Here is a 6,925-nt window from a genome sequence, read left to right as displayed (position 1 = left end):
TGGTTCTTTGACTGTTCTATGAATTAAATGACATAAAACAGATTAACAAAAGAAAAACAAAACTTAATTACATATATGCAGGAGCCCCATAAGAATACGAGACTATCAAGTAATCAGGCAATTGAAGCTTATATGCCATTCTGTGCTAAAGAGAAGGGATTAGGGGTCTGAGACTTCAAAGGAGAGAAAAACAGTTTATAGGAAATTAGGAAGAGCAGATATTTGGTATACAAATGTTTGTTAGTCCATGCAGAGGCAGTGGGACACAGAGAAGAATTTGCTCTCCAGGCTTTGCTGAGCTTACCCCTGCCTTACCACACCTAACCCATGGTCTTTAGAGTTATCCCTAGTGATAGTTTTCTCCGGGACCAGCCTCTCTATCTTAATTCCTTTAGGTAGTTAAGGAGGAGGTAAAACATCTTCCTAAGTCTTTTGGACCTTGACTGACTTCAGTTCAAAGTAACTGACACACCAAAGAGCACATTTTGGGGAGACTCATCCTGAACCCTTTCAGAAGATAAACCATAAAATCAATTAGCAATAATCGCGCCTCGGATAAACCTCATTGGCTACGATACTGCCACTGCGCAAAGCTTAAACCATAAAATCAAAAGAAAAAATGAGTACATATAGGGGATTGGTATTACAGGTTTGACTCTCAAATCATGCAAATTACTTACCTAATTTAAAACAAAATTTAATTTTAAATTATCAATTACTAATAATAGAAAGTATTTTTTTAAAAAATAAAATAAAATAAAGGACAGGCCCACAATGGGGTCACTTGCCCCTATGACAACAAACCAAGACTTAATTGCAAGAATGTGACCTTTACCCGTCAGTCTGGAATTTCCTGATTAGCATTAGCAAGGTGAATAGCATGATAGACTCCTGCCCTTCCCCGCAAAGGAAGGGACCTTTGCCTGAAACAATTTTTTTTTCTTTTATTAGTAACTTCCTCATCCCAACATAGTTCTGCCTATAAAGTCTTTCATTCTGTACAGCTCCTCAGCCCCTTACTGCTTGCTAGATGGGATGCTGCCTGATTCACGAATTGCTGGACAAATCCAATTAGCTCATTAGATTTACTCAGTGGAATTTTCATTTTTTAGTAAAAGATGAACCAGGTGAACTTCACTGACTGTCCAGTTTGTGTCAAATTCTCAAGAGGAAAAAGAAATTCAAGCAATTATGAAGCACAGTGAGTTGATTTTTTATGCCTAGTAGGATATTACCTTAAGGACAAAAAGAACTGCCCCTCACTCCAAATGTATGTATGCTTTTTAAAGTAATCATGTTGTTTATGACAGTATTATTTGGAGATTGTGGTATTTGTATTGAGAAACATGTAGCTGGGTAATTATGTCAAATGTCAACTTTATTACAGTAAAGGATGGACTATGTAATAAATCACCCTTTTTCTTCAATATAAACACATGTAGGAAAAAGAAAGGAAGACAGAAACAACCTATAGATTAAAATGAACTTAAAACATCTATGGAACAATCACAGTAGATACACCTGGTCGAATTCTGATTCAGACAAAAAAAAATGTTTTTTAAAAGATGGCATTGATGAGACAATGGGAAATTTGAATAAGGCTGTAGACTTGATATTGCTAGCTTATGGCCATTTTGTTTATGTGTAGTAATGAAATGAGGTTATGTTTTCAAGAGAGTTCTGGGGCCCTTGGGTGGTTCAGTCTGCCTTCAGCTCAGGATCCCAGCATTAAGCCCCACATCAGACTTCCTGCTCAGCAGAGAGCCTACTTCTTCTGCTGCTCCCCCTGTTTGTTCTCTCTCTCTTTCTCTCTCTCTGTCAAATAAATGAATAAAATCTTAAAAAAAAGAAAAACGTTTACATAAATTAAAAAATAAATAGTTCTTACCTTTTGAACATACACATGGATGTATTTATGGCTGAAATGATGTGATAATGATGAGCAAGTCATAATAATAACAGAGAGAAAATGGGTGGAAGGGCAGATGAAATAAATTGGCCATTAGTTGATCATCGTTGGAACTGAGTGAAGAGCATATGTGGATTTATTATATTATTCAGTCCTTTTTTGCATATATTTGATATTTTCCAAAATAAAATAATAAAAAAATTACCAACATCATAAAAATAAACAGATTGCTAACATTTGTTAGATTTATAAGTGAAGTATAAATTTACAAGATGAAACTAACATCCTAAGGAAGAACTAAGTTTTGTGAATCCATAACATTAATAAATTGAATACCAACTGTTAAGGCAAGAGACAACTGCTGAATAGTGTTTTCTATGTACAAAACCCAATCTGAGGGGCACTAAAACGCAAACGTAACAACACATGGGTTGGAGGAAAACAGCCTAGACTCAAATTCCTTCTCACCTCCAACGTCAGTTGTAAAATAAAAACCACTTAGACCAGTATCTGGCACTTAAGTACCACTCAGGAAATTTCAGCAGTCATGATTATCATCAGCCAGGGCAGGGGAAAGAGAAAGGGCCTAGTTCAAATCTTCCTTCCTTTTACGAACTAGGGACGAAAGTTATTTGGTTTCACGTAAGAAACATAGCATCTTCTGTGTGCCATCCCTGAAAAAGTAGGTCACGGATGTTGAGGTGGTAAAAATCCACAGCCTAGAGTAAATCTCTATTTCTTCCGTTCTAAAACGGTCATCCTAATAATCGAAGGTCGTAATGCGTCCCTATGATTTTGCAAATGAAGTAAAACTGGTTCTAGTGATCTAAATAGAAAAATCTGCTCCCCTCAGAAGAAATCTGTGTTCACAACACCCCAACTAGATGAACACACAGCCTAAAAGAATGGAACGATTTTGTGACTTTGTCCACCATGCTGGCGTGGATTCGTTCTCTGAAAGGACCTACCCACTGCCCTCTGTTTAGTAAACTTCTGGTCTTTTCTACTTCTCCAGGAAGGATTGCATTAATTCATAAATTGCAATTTGGATTTATAAATCGGGTTCTACATCTATCACATTAAGGTTAAATTCTGATCCCCAGAAACCCAGTACCCATCACCTCTCCCTCATGCATTCAACAAGTCATTTCTAAGCCTACTCGGTGCCAGGCTCTGAGCTAGGAATTGGGACAATCCCTAAAGACAGACACAAAGGACTTTATGTTTTTTTGTTTGTTTGTATTTGTTGTTGTTGTTGTTTTAAGATTTTATTTATCTATTTGACAGACAGAGTTCAGGAGTAGGCAGAGTGTCAGGCAGAGAGAGAGAGAGAGAGAGAGAGAGGGAAGCAGGCTCCCTGCTGAGCAGGCAGCCCAATGCTGGGGTTCCATCCCAGGATGCTGGGATCATGACCTGAGCTGAAGGCAGAGGCTTTAACCCACTGAGCCACCCAGGCACCCCAAAAAGGACCTTATGTTTTAACCAGAAAAGAAAGACCGTAAACAATACACCTTAAATGAATAAATTATATAATATGTTAGAGGGTGAAATATGCATGTAAAAAATGAAAGAGTAGAGAAGCATAAAGGAGGTGTTTAGTAACATTTGCTGCTTTATATATATATATATATATATATATATATATATATATATATATTTGACTTTTACTAGCCTCTGTAAATAGTTGTCTGTGAATAACTCCGGATATTTCACACCCACTTAGTTTACTGGTAAGAGTTTATGGAAAAACACTCTTTAGAGTTCATAATACTAACATATGGTGTCCCCAGTCTCTCAGGGGAAAAAAACACACCTCTTGCTTCAGTCGAGTCCAACAGAAGCCACACTCCCACATCGTACTTGGTAAATGTTTCCTCCCTGAGTGTCCTAAACTCCTGGTAGATTGCAACTTGGGCGGTTTTTTGGTCGGGTTTTTTTTGGTCATTTACTTTCCTACAGAGCACAGGCTCTTTGTTGCCTACTAGAAACTCCAAGCAAATTCTGAATGTACAGCCAGAGCTCTCCATAAAGGGTACCAGGACTGAGGATGCCAGAGGGCTCCAAGAGAAGAATTCAGGGCCTCCCCCTGTAGCTAGGTGCTTCCGAACGCTCACTTTGCTAGCTGCTCTGGTCTCTAGGCCAATGCCGGCCAACACCATGCCGCAAATTTGATTCTTCCTCCTGACTTTTGCTATCAAGGACTCTTTATTGCCATAGCAGTCATACCTCTGTAATCATGTGTGACCTGTAAAGGGGATTCTGGTTCAAAAGTAGAGAGGTCTCCTAACTCCTACGAGGCTGCTGAGAAGTTCTGTGCCTACCTTAGCATTGGCTGACCCCCTCCTTGCCTGCCCATCTAGCTTGACTTTTTTCCTTTCTTGTCTTGGCTCCCTTGTTTGTGGAGGAGATCAGAATATGACATCCTGGGGTGCCTGGGTGGCTCAGTGGGTTAAAACCTCTGCCTTCGGCTCGGGTCATGATCTCAGGGTCCTGGGATCGAGCTCCACATCGGGCTCTCTGCTCCGCGGGGAGCCTGCTTCTTCCTCTCTCTCTGCCTGCCCCTCTGCCTAGTTGTGATTTCTCTCTATCAAATAAATAAAATATTTTAAAAAAAAACTAAAAAAAAAAAAGAATATGACATCCCAAAATATGCCACTTTGGCATTAGACTTATTTTGAGCTGAAGGCAACCACGCAACAGCAAACACAGGAGGAGCTCTCTGCCATCTCTTTGCCTAAAGGCAGGGCATAAAATTCCCTTTTGTGAAGAAAATTTACATTTGTATAGGTGTCTTCCTCTGGGAGATACCTTTTATCATCTGAGAGGACTTTAGTCTGCATAACAAGCTTTACTAATCAACTCTTATTTACCTTACTTTCTCAGTCCCTTTCCCATACCTTAGTTCCCTCCCTGAAGCCCCAATCCCTGCTGTCCTGTACTCTCCTCCAGCCTTATTACTCTTCATTAAGATGGTGCCTTATTACTCTTTGTTAAGATGGTATATTAGCCCCCGGGTCTAACCGCTTCTTGGGGGGGGGGTTTACTTTTATTCTGTGAAGCCTCCATATGCCTGTAAAATTAACCTTTTCTCCTGTTAATCTGTCATCTGTCTTTTCTTGGTTTAATTCATAGACCCCAGTTACTGAACATAGGACAGTAGAGGAAAAGTTCTTGTTTGGGGGAGGGGAGCGTTGTTTCCACCCCTTCTCCTACATTTCCAAACTCAGTTGCATTAAAATCACCTGGAAATTTTTTGGAAAGTGGTACCTAAGTCTCACCTTGATGGAATTGTGTACGAGCAAGAGCTGGAAGACTCTATTTTGTAATGGTCTTACATCTGGTCTCTGGACTCCATATGCAGCTAAGAAGAATGAATCAGGGTCCGCAGCTTTGCAGTGAGATGACATTTGGTTGTCCTCTCTCTGCTCTATCACTTCCAAGCAGCTTTTTTTGTTGTTGTTGTTTTGGTTTGGTTTGTTTTGTTTCCTTTGAATCATTCTTATAGTCTTCCAGAACTGGGGAGCTGCCATTGATTCCTTTGAGCATGCATGTGCTACAGTTACTCTTCCAAACATTAATATGCAAAAAGGGCCTGAGGAAGTCAGCCATGGCTGGACATCAGGCAGCTGGGACTGATGCATCCCTCTGCTGTCCAGGAAAAAGGAAGACACTTCTCCACATTCTTTCTTTTAAGTAGCAAAATCTACGTTTTCCTCCAGAATCTGTTCACTCTCACTTTCTCTGCAGCCTTGATGCCCCTTCAGAATTTATATCCACACCCAATCCTCCATGGCCTTTATACTATTATATTCATTGGTTTACATGCCAGAAGGGATCAGAATTTGTCACCTCAAAATATGCCTCTTTGGCATAAGGATTATTTTAAGCTAAATTTGTTTTTAAGAAACTACAGACACAGGGTAAGCTCTAATAACAGATAGAAGTCACCTTTTGTAAGAGACATGTACGTGTATTAGGCAACTCTCCAGCCATAGGGCATCTCCCTCACTGCACCAGGAAAAGGGATGTCCAAATCTCTGAAACTCTTACCAATGCAGATTTCAAGGACTTAAATCTTCAGTACAATGATACTTTGTTTACTGTGCTCTCTGGTAACCTCCCATAAGTGGTGTCCCAATGCTCAGCATAATGTGTTTGCTTTTGTAGAAGATGATTTTTACCATGATGGCCCCAGGCCATTTCAGACACTTACTGCTTTTCCTGCATATATCCCATGTAAATAGGAGGTAAACATGTTATGGAACCTGTTTGTTTTTCTTCTGCTAATCTGTCTTTTTATTGCAGGAGTGTCTCAGCTAAGAACCTGGAAGGGTAGAGGGGAAATTCTTTTTCTTATCCCACAATGCCTTTCTCCCCTAAGAGGCTGTAAGATCTTTAATGGCAAGACTATATATGGTATTTACTGTTGCAATTTCCAGAACTAAAAAACATGGTAGACCCTAAAAAATAAAAATTAAAAAATAAAAATAAAATGCTTTCTAAAAACATGACACCACCTATAAAGCATCTTTGCTTTAAAAATATTGCATATAAACCTGAGTCTTTTAGCTCAATCCTCTTGTTTAAAGAAAGACTGAGATCAAGGAAAAGTAACATGATACTATCAAGAAAAAAGCATATTGTAGATTCTTTGGACAGCTGACCTGTTTTCTTTAGTAAATCAATGACATGGAAAAGAAGGGAGATAAGAGGGGGACTCTTCTAGAAGAAAAAAGACTTAAAAATACAACAAGATGCAATGTGCAAACCTATCATAAGACGTTTTGGGGTGGTTAGGGAACTCTGAGTACGGAGAGAGAGAATTGCATGATACTAAGTTATTGTTGTTCACTAAGTAGGAAAACAGTATTTTGGTTGTGTGTGAAATGTTATGTAAGGGTAAAATAATGTGATAAAGGATTCTTTTTAAAATACTAGAGCAAAATAAATAAATAGAACAATTGATAAATATGCAAATAAGACATAGTTAGGGTACACAGTACAATAAATATATAT

The 6,925-nt window shown here is 38.9% G+C and overlaps 1 pseudogene; it reads right to left on the bottom strand.

The window, feature by feature from the left end:
* Window positions 1–442: 442 nt before the first annotated feature.
* LOC123937715 lies at window positions 443–595 on the bottom strand (annotated as a pseudogene).
* Window positions 596–6,925: the final 6,330 nt, after the last annotated feature.

This window comes from Meles meles, chromosome 2, assembly GCF_922984935.1.
Source record: "Meles meles chromosome 2, mMelMel3.1 paternal haplotype, whole genome shotgun sequence".
Lineage (NCBI taxonomy): Eukaryota > Metazoa > Chordata > Mammalia > Carnivora > Mustelidae > Meles > Meles meles.
This window is presented reverse-complemented; position numbering and strand designations above follow the sequence as displayed.